We start from the raw sequence: 10,522 nt of genomic DNA on the forward strand, positions 1-10,522 counted from the left end.
ATAATTTTATTATTAACATCTTAGACCATCTCAGAACAGGTTACATCAGAAAGTCCTGGAGAGCAAGTGAAATTTGGCCAGACTTGCTACAATGGGGAGAGGGGCTGTGTGGCTTGACCCCTCACTGGGAAAGGCCCACTGCCTGAAATAAGATGAGAGACTAGGTCATGGTGGCCCCAGCTGGCTGCCCACGGCACTTTTCTCTGAGTCACGTTCAAGGGCGCCCCCCACCCTCCGCCCATTCCCACAGATCAGAGAAAATAAAGAACAGTTAAAGCCGGAGTTAAAAATGGCAAACCGCCTTGCCCTTTCTCAGGGATTATAAGATCTGTTTTACTGAGTTCCTTGAAGGACAAAAGCTGGTATTGTTCCCGGTAACTAGAGGCTGCTCCAGCCTACAATCCTCTGGATGCCTGCCCAGCGTAAACTTGCGCATGCAGGGGCGCGGAGCCCCTCCTGGCCCGCGGCACTGTGATTAACTGTCATTGATCGGGGGAAGGCACCAAGGGCTTTGGAGAGCAGGGTGGGAGCATGATGCCTGTAGTCAGGTGGGCTCTCGGGGGCCTTCCTCCCTGACATGAGCCAGGCTCTGATAAAGAAGGGATCGGCACGGAGGTATAGGTCATCGTGATGACGGTGTGGTGTCTGGCCTGCGGCCTGCAGGCTGCACGCAGCCCAGGGTGGCTGTGGATGGGGCCCAACACAAAATCGTAAACTTCCTCAAAACATTAGGAGATTTTCTTGTGATTACGTGTTGCAGTGTATTTAATGTGCAGCCCAAGACAGCTCTTCTTCTTCTAGTGTGGCCCACAGATGCCACAAGGTTGGACACGCCTGGTCAATTGTCCTCTGTGTCATTTGTTCATTCCATACCCGTCAGGTGAGCTCTACTCTGAGTCAGGCCACCCTCTAGGTTTGGGGGACTCAGTGGTAAGAGACAAAGATCCCTGGCTTTAGGCAGCACATGCTCTGTTGTCCTCAAGAGCCGAAGTTCTAGGAAGGTTTAAAGAGAGAAGCACCGCAGAGCGTGAACTAGCAAGCAGCTCAGCGCACTGCATTTGGCCTGAGGTGTATTTCATTTGGCATAAGTTTTGAACCAACATCAAAAATTCTGAAATTAGCATTGGCTGGTGTGGCTCAGTTGATTGAGCATGGGCCTGTGAACCAAAGGGTTGCTGGTTCAATTCCCAGTCAGGGCACATGCCTGGGTTGTGGGCCAGGTTCCCAGTAGGGGTGAGTGCAAGAGGCAACCACACATTGATGTTTCTCTCCTTCTCTTTCTCCTTCCTTTCCCCTCTCTCTTAAAAATCAATCAATCAATCAAATCTTAAAAAAAAATTCTGACTCGACCTCCTGAAACACAAGAGAAATAGCAATGCTGGCCCTCGTTTCCAACAGCAGCAGCTGAAACTGAGTGGCGGCTGCCGCCCCTTTCGGGAGGACGTGAGTGGGTCAGTCCCTCTTCCCAGGCTGGCTGTGACACCTGGCCTTCCTCCCTCCAGACCTACCTGGCTGCCGTAGTGGAACCTGCCTCTTACTTCCCTACACCTCTCTTTGCCTCTTCTTACTTCTTTTTCTTCTCTTTTTTTTCTTCTCACTTCTTTTTGAATCACTTTTCCTTTGTCAGTTTGTAAGCTGCCTTGAATCCTCGGTGGAGCAGCTCGCAAACAGGAAAAAAGTCACCTGCTTCCCCCACCGGCGATAGCCGCTGTGAACGGTTTGTGTGTTGCTCTCCAGTATTCTCCTCTGCATGCTCGTATGCAAATTTCAGCCAAGTTGAAAACAGCCTACAATTATGTCAACCCGGGTTCCGTTTCCTTAGCGGTTCTCCATCTAAACCTGCACTTCCTCACACCGATGCGACATTATTTGACACTTCCTGAATCCTGGCTGCAGCAGGGGGATCGATAGCCTGTCAGCGGGCCTGAATTACCAGCGCTGTCAGAGGGCTCCGAAGAAGCCCCTGATGAATGAATGCAGGAATTCGAAGTGGTTTTGTTCAGCTGTTATTTTTGGAGCCCCTTTTCTTGTAGCGGCTGTGGCCAGGAGAGCACCAGGCTGTTTGCGAGCTGGCTCTCAGGGTGGGTGCCGGGCAAACCAGCCCAGAACGCAGCTGCCTTGGAAGCGGGCAGTCCAGCAGGCGGTACCTGCCATCCCTTCTGTTCTTGCTTCAGCCTCCGGCAGCTCCTGCTGCTGGGGAGTTTGGACGAACAGGACAAGGCCAGGGTTTTCTCACCGGTCTGAGTACCTTGGTTTTCCCAGGCCTGGTGGCTCAGAGAGCGTGGGGCACTGAGCACAGAGCCTGGGCTCATGGGTTGCCCTTCTTGGGTGCACTGTGGCCTCCTAGGGAAGAACGCCATCCTCTCCGCTGGACCCTCTCTCTGCCGCTTCTGCTTTGTAAATCGCTGAGCGCCTTAGGAGAGCCGCAGGAAGAAGCAGCAGAGGACACCAAAGGCAAGCCAGGTGATATTGGAGATCCTGTCTGGCGTCAGGATGAACGCTGGCAGTCCACAGAACCGCTTACTTCGGCCTGCTCAGTATTGTTTTTTTAGTGGTAAATTTCAGATAAAAACTGGATACGTGCCGTCTCCAGAACATTCTACAGATCTGGCAGCATCAGTCCATGTCTTCTAACGCAGCACCTGGAGCTCAGCCCTGGACAGGGCTCTTCCTCTCCAGGCTGATAGTGTCTTCCTGGTGCCCGGCTCCTCCAGGTGTGTCCCCTGCCCTGGAGGGAGCGGCTCCTGCCCTGCTCTCTGCTCGGCACCGGATGGTGAGCTCAGGGCGGCAGCAGCACTGGCCAAGACCGGCGTGGCTCAGTTGGTTGAGCCTTGTCCCCGCAAAGTGAAAGTTTGCTGGTTCAATTCCTGGTCAGGGCACATGCCTGGGTGGCGGGCCTGGTACCTGGTTGGGGGCATGCAAGAGGCAACTGGTCCATGTTTTTCTGCCTCCCTCCCCCTCTCTCTAAAAATAAAAATGAAAAATCTTAAAAAAAAAAAAAGCGGCAGCACCGTTTCACAGACAGCTCGTCTCTTTCTGCTCCTGGTACCACTTGCCCCTCCAAAGGCAGGGCCGTTGGGGTGGGGGTGGGGCAAGGTGGGAGGCAGGGACGTTTGGAGAAGTTCTTGCAGGCTGCTGGATTTCCAGGCAATAGGCCTTTCAGGAAGGAGCGGTGATATTGGGAGGACACCGTTTTTATAGGCCAGGAGTGCTCTGCTAGGTGGTGGCAGGAGAGGTGGATAACAGGGCAGGTTCATGTGGGAAGCACTTCAGAGAGAAAAGGATAGCATCACCCTGGCCGGTGTTAACCTGACCTCGGGTTCTGCCCTGGCACCTGAAGGGGTGGGGCGTCATTCTAAATTTACTGTGTACTTTGGCGGCTCTTCAGCTAAACAGGTGGGCAAACACTCGGGGTGGTCATCGCACCATACAGGAAACACATGATGTATTATAGACTTACATGCCTGAATCCTACGTAATTTTATGAACCCCTGTCACTCACATAAATCCAATAAGTAAATAAACAGACATATACGAGATAAACGTGTTTTCAATCCAACCCTAATGCTCGTCAGTGGAGAAATGCCTCTTTGGTAGAAGTTACTGGGAGCGTGACTGGAATACCCTGTTTCCTACAGAGTTAATTTAACAATACGTCTGTATGTAGGGTGCGTTGGTACAGTTCAACTGTCGTTCATTTTAACTTTGCAGTTACAAAGCCCTTTCCTTCGGTAAGGTGGGCCTACATGTTGACCCATTTAACAGGTGAGAAAACTGAGACTCAGATTAGGTGGCTTGTCTGTGCCAATGAGGGACAAATGATTAAATCTTACCCTCAGATAACCCCTGTTACGGTTGGGTATTATCTTCCAGTCTTTTTTTTTTTTATCCATAGCTATTCTCTGCTGTTTAAGTGGTAGCCCATTGGTTCATGGGTAGCTTGTTATAAGGATTTTGTTAAGGTGTATACGAAACAGTAAATGTATTGTTTAGCCTACATTATAATGTATGTCCATGTGGGAAAGGTAGTGAAACTTGAAGATGTCATACATTCATTTAAATGGTTTCCATTGGTTTGCCACCATAGACATCAGCCTACCTCCACACACTAAACACTTTGGGGGGAGGGCTGCCAGACAGCTGGGAGCTAAAGCAGAGTGGCAGACTATTACACGCTGCCGCCCCACTGCCAACATCGTCCCCCGAGGTGATGCGCACACCTCCTGCTTTTCCCATAGTTCCATGCAGGGAGGGTTCTATGACTTTTCCGGTTTTTGTTTTTGTTTTTTGTTTTTGGGCATAAAGGGAACATGAGATGCCCTGAAGGGTGGTAGGCAGGTGCTTGGGAATCACCCACCCGTCTTCCTTTGACACCTCCAGCAGGCCTGTGGGACCCGGACTCTGCGGACGACAGAAGGGAGAGCCCAGCCTCGGGGATGGTGTTCCGAGCTGTGAGTCCCTGCTTAATTTTAAATTATCTTATTGTTTGATTTTAGTTATGTGATTAGGAGTGTTACTTTTACATAATGTGATGAAAAGTTATATATTCTCAGAACTTTTAATTCCCTTGGTTAAAAATGTTTAAGTCGAAAGTGAAATATTGAGGGAACAATTTGGACCCCAAATTCTAGTCCCTCAGCCCAGGAAGAAACAATTTATTTGGAAGTCTATGGTTGAAAAAGTCATGCAATAATCTATGAAGGAGCTAAGAATACAGTGACAGTGGCTGTGGGCAAGGGCCGTGCTCTGAGACCTGAGTGACAAGGAGGAGTGTCCGTGTGCAAACCGGGGAGAATGTTCCAGGCAGAGGGGACGGCAAGGGCAGAGGTGGGGCGAGTGGGGGAAGCAGGAGGTCCAAAGGGCAGGGAAACCTCCTTTCTCCGGGACTCCTGGTGCGTCCTGGTGTCCCCAGGCCCGCTGCATGGCCCTGACTCGCTAGTCTTATCCTGGCATGCCATGACCTTGTGAAATGGGAGCCCAGTGCCAGGGCCTCAACTCTTTAGAACCTAGCCCAGTACTGTGTGGCAGGAAACGTCCCTGCTTGTAACAGTGAACAGTGACTTAGTAGTAACTATTAAGTCTAGGTGGTCAAAGATGCATGGAAACAGACCCATCAGCGCTTTCAGGTCCCCTTACTGTTGCTCTGTCCAGTTTTAATGATGGATAGTTGAATGGATACATGAATGAGGTGAGCTATTTTCTGAATCCACAACAGGTTAGAAATAGCAATATGATCATGGTGGGTGATAAAGCGGGGAGGTCATGGCTACATGTATAGTGACCAGTCAGAAAGTGCCCATGAATGGCCTAACTGCTGACACTTCCGCAGCAAAGGAAGAAGCTTACGTGTGTGTAGTAACTTCTGGGGCAGAGCCAGCTGGATGCAAGTGCTGGCTGTGCTGACAATCATGGTAAACATGGACATGATAGCCAGCAAGTGGCTCAAACCTACTGGTTTCAGAAGAATTCAAACCCAGTGGTGTAACCCAGAGCTCAGACACTTCCCTTACACCTTCCCAATACCATTCATTGTTTAACTTTTTAATGGTGAGGTCATCATAGAAAAATATACAGGATTCATACTGTACCACTCAAGGATTCATCACCAAGCGACGACCACAACCAAGAAGAACATAGTCAACACCACACAGATCCCCTCATGTTCCCTCAAACCTTACTCCCTCCTTCCCAACAGCGTGACCCCCTACCGGGCTTCTGTGTCTAGTCCTTGTTTCTTCTCTTCAGAGTTTTACCACTTCAGCATGCATTTCTGAGCTCTAAGGTTTAGTTTTGGCTGGTCTCGAATTTCATACCATCGACACTAAACAAACCCTTCTGGCTTTTTTTTTCTCTTTGCTTTTCTGGTTTCTTTAACTTAAAATTGTGTTTGTGAAATGAGACTTACCCATTTCATTCGATGTGACAATAAGTTGTTTGTTTTCATTGATGCATATTAGGTGACCATTTTTAATTACAAAAATGGCAATTTTATGATAGTAGCTTACTGTATGAGTGTTTCATAGTTAATATTCTACACTAACTATGAAGTAGTAATACAGTAATATTCTATACTAACTATGGAACTAACTCAGAGATGCCCCCTGAGCTGTTTTGCGGACTGTACTGCTACAGTGTTTGTGTGTGCTTTGGTGAACATGGGTGCACGTTTCTCTTAGGCATATGCATGGAAGGGAAAGAACATGCATTAGGTTTAACTTTCACTGTGGTTTAGCTTGCATTTCTCTCAATAGTGATATTGAGCACCTGTTAATGTGTTTATTACTCTCATTTTTGAAGTAACTGTTCTAGTCTCTTGACTATTTTTCATTTTTTAAGTTATATTTTATTGATTATGCTATTACAGTTGCCCTAATTTTCCCCCTTTGCCCCCCTCCATCCAACAGCCCCACTCCCTCAGGCAAATCCCCCCTCCACTGTTCATGTCCATGGGCCATGCATAGGAGTTCTTTGGCTACTCCATTTCCTGTACTGTGTTTTACATCCCCATGGCTATTCTGTAACTGCCAATTTGTATTTCTTAACCCCCTCACCTCTTCACCCATTGCCCCACACCCACTCCCAAGAGGCAACCATTGAAACTCTTTGATTCCATGATTCTGTCTCTGTTCTTGTTTGCTTGGTTTTTTTAGATTCAGTTGTTGATAGATATGTATTTTTTGCCATTTTATTGTTCATAGTTTTGATCTTCTTTTTCTTAAATAAGTCCCCTTAACATTTCATATAATAATGGTTTGATGATGATGAACTCTGTTAGTTTTTTTCTTGTCTGGGAAGCTCTTTATCTGTCCTTTAATTCTAAATGATAGCTTTGCTGGGTAGAGCAATCTTGGCTGTAGGCCCCTGCTTTTCATGACTTAGAATATTTCTTGCCAATCCCATCTAGCCTGCAAAGTTTCTTTTGAGAAATCAGCTGACAGTTTTATGGGAATTCCCCTGTAAGCAACTAACTTCTTTTCTCTTGCTGCTTTTAAGATTCTTTCTTTATCTTTAACCGTTGACATTTAAATTATGATGTGTCTTAATCATATTAAGTGATTGGGTCTCTTTGTATCCATCATAATTGGGACTCTCTATGCTCCCTGGACTTGCATGTCTATTTCCTTCACCTAATTAGGGAAGTTTTCTTTTACTACTTTTTTCAGATAGATTTCCAATTTCTTGATTTTGCTTTTCTCCTTCTGGAATCCCTATGATGCAAATGTTGGACCTCTTGAAGTTGTCCCAGAGGCTTATACTATCCTCATTTTTTTTATTCTTTTTTTTTTCTTGTTCTGATTGGTCGTTTTTCACTTCCTTATGTCCCAAATGATTGATTTGATTCTCAGCTTTATCCACTCTACTGTCTCCCTGTAAATTATTCTTTATTCATTTAGTATATCCTTAATTTCTGACTGGATCTTTTTTATGCTGTTGAAGTCCTCACTAAGTTCCTTGAGCATCCTTATAACCAGTGTTTTGAACTCTGCATCTAATAGATTGCTCACTCTATTTCATTTAGCTCTTTTTCTGGAGTTTTGATCTGTTCTTTCATTTGGGCCATGCTTCTTTGTCTCCCATTATGGCAGCCTCCCTGTGTTTGTTTCTATGTTATAGGTGGAGCTGCTTTGGCTCTGTGCCTTGGTAGGGTGACCCAATGTAGTAGGTGTCCTGTAGGGTCGGTCCAGTGGCACAGTCTCCCTATATCCCAAGCTGGGTACTCGAGATAAGCTCTTCATATGAGCCAAGTACACCCTCCTCTTGTATTTGAGCCTTGGTTACATTTGCAAAATTAATGGAAGGGATTTACCCAGTCCAGTCTGCTGCAAGGATTGGCTGTGACCACTTACCACCAACCTCTTCCTTGTGTGGAGAATCAACTGTGCAGGGGCAGGGTGGTATTGCTCCTACATGGTCTGTAGCTGTCCACTAGTTGCTCTGGCCCTGGGGTTTCCCAGGTGGTGTAGGCCAAGGTCAGCCCCCACCTAGATTTTGCTGGAGGCCTGAGCTATAAAGCAATCTGGAATGGCTGCTACTTGTGCTGGGCTTGGAGATTCCCAGTTGAAGTCAAGCTGTAAATCTAGGCTGGTTGGGTTCTAGTGCCAGACTTGGGGTTCACTGAGGCTGGCTCTTGCTTGTTTGGGAGGATTTAGGAAGTTGTGGAGCATCAGCCAAGACCAGTTATTCATATGGAAAAGCAGCTTGTGGCCCATAAGTCATGTGGGGTGGCGTCTCTGGGGATCTCCAAGGTTGATCAAACAGTGTTAGCCAGGTTGACAGAATCTCAAATATGGTACCAGCCTGCTGGCTCCATGGCTGCATGGGGGGGGGGGGAGGGCTCAGAAAAGGGAAAACAGTCTTTGCTCACCCTGATGCCAGACACATCAGCCTCTCCCAGTATGCCACTGGTGCCCTTCAAGCTGCCACCCCAACCCTGGAGCTCAAGGAAGTTAGTCTGAGTAGGTGAGCCTGTGTGTGGGTTCTTTAAGAGGAACTGCTTGGGGCTCCAGAAGTTTCTTCCACTGACTTAATCTCCATTGGTTCTTGCAGCCAGAAGTTGTAGGGACTTAACTTCCTGGCACTGGAACCCTGGGCTGAGGGGCCTGGTGTGGGGCTGGGACTCCTCACTCCTGAGATATCCTCCCTGAATTTTTACCCTTCCACACATGTGTGAGGGACCACCCCATTCCACACCAGTGCCCCTCCTACCAGTCTGGATAAGTGTGGTCTCTTTAATTCCGTAGTTGTCAGATTTCCATTCAACTTGATTTCTGACAGTTCTGAAGGATAGTTGTTCTATATTTTAGTTGTAATTTTGATGTGGTTGTGCGAAGAGGAGAGCCATGTCTACCAACACCGCCATCTTGACCAGAAGTCTTGGCCATTTTTCAACTGGATTTTTCTCCTCTTATTAATATGTAGCCATCCGGTCTTCATCAGTCTTGTGTTCTGGATACTTCTTCCATTCTGGATCACCTTTTAACTCTCTTAAAATGTCTTTTCTTTATGGTCAATGCATCTTGTATCTTGTTTAAATCTTTCTCCACCATGAGTTTGTGAAGATTTATCTGTATTGTCTTCTAGAAGTCTTCTTTGTCTTTTACATTTAGGTGTGTGTGTTTGTGTGTGTGGTATGGGTAGGGGGTCATCTCATTTGTTTGCATTTGGATAGCCATTCAATGAAGATGATATTTACCTTAGTGCTCTGCAGTGATGTTATTAAATCAAATGTCCGTATGTCTCTGGGTTCACGACTTCATTCCATTCATGTAAGTCCTTTGGGCAACCAAATACCCTTCTAAGAAAAAGGAGGTAGGAAAATAGTGAAAACTTTACTGATTATGTGGCTGAAATTGATAACTGGGTTAAGATCTTAACTTTGCCACCTACTAGTTCTGTAACACTGAGGTAAGTTGGAATTTCTCTGAGGCCCTGTTTCCTGCCTTTCCATCTAGTTCATGGTGTTATAAGGATTACTGGCTTAATATGTGTAAAGGGTTTAGAACGGTACTGGCACTCAGTAAACACTCAATAAATATCAGTCATGATCTCGAATCTGCAATTTAAATACTCAGGTAGTGCTAAACCCTAACCTGAAACCAACTGTATTCTCCTTCGTAACAATATTTATACATTTTTACAGCAAAAGTGTCAGTGGATTTGGTTGCAGGGCGCTGCCCAGGTCCCACTTGCGATGTTGGCATCTCACTTGCTAGAAATGGAAAGTTCTCAATCGGGAAGCACACCTGGCCCCAGGGGCTCACTAAGGGACGTGGGCCTATGTTAATTAGCTCATTGCCTTGCAGCCTGGGGGCAAGACACTGGGTGACCTCTGGGTGGGCCTCAAGTTTGAATTCAGAACACCGTTTAATTCAATCAATTCTACCCTGTAGGACAACAGTAGACACAAAAAGTGCGCTGAAGGAAGGTGCTTTAGCAGTGGTGTGAGAGCAGGCTCTGTGTTTATAGCACTGAGTGGTGACGGGTTCTGTGTCTGAGATGAAACAAAGGCAGGCAGACACTCTGCATGCGGCAGCAAACTGCTCCCCTTCAGGGGAGGGTCTAGACATACGCCCGCGGTCTACCTTTCCCTACACCTTGTACAAAAGGTAATACAAAAGCTAAAGTCCAAAACAAAAATCAAACAGACATCCGTCCTGATCTATTACCGAGATCCATGCACATTTTAAAAAGGTCTCCTGATTGAACCAGCATTTTGCCTTTTCAATGGGAACATAAAAGGGAAACCTTTCTTTTTTCCATGTTTTTTGAAGTTTCTGTCTGTCTATTAGCTCCTGGTGGGGAGTGATAAAGAGATGTGAAGGCAGTTAGGTCCGTGCCCTGCAGCAGAGCCCACAGTCACTGCGGGAGGCTTGTCTGAATGAATGTCCAATGAAGACCAGCCGCTGGGAGCCCCTGGTGTTTCTGCAGCCCCCATGCCCAGGGCTGGAGGCAGAGCTGAGCTCCATGAATGCCAGTGGTTTAGCACTATCTCCCAGAGCCGACTTTTAAGTCAAGCACCCAC

Source organism: Phyllostomus discolor, chromosome 1 (genome assembly GCF_004126475.2).
Source record: "Phyllostomus discolor isolate MPI-MPIP mPhyDis1 chromosome 1, mPhyDis1.pri.v3, whole genome shotgun sequence".
Classification (NCBI taxonomy): domain Eukaryota; kingdom Metazoa; phylum Chordata; class Mammalia; order Chiroptera; family Phyllostomidae; genus Phyllostomus; species Phyllostomus discolor.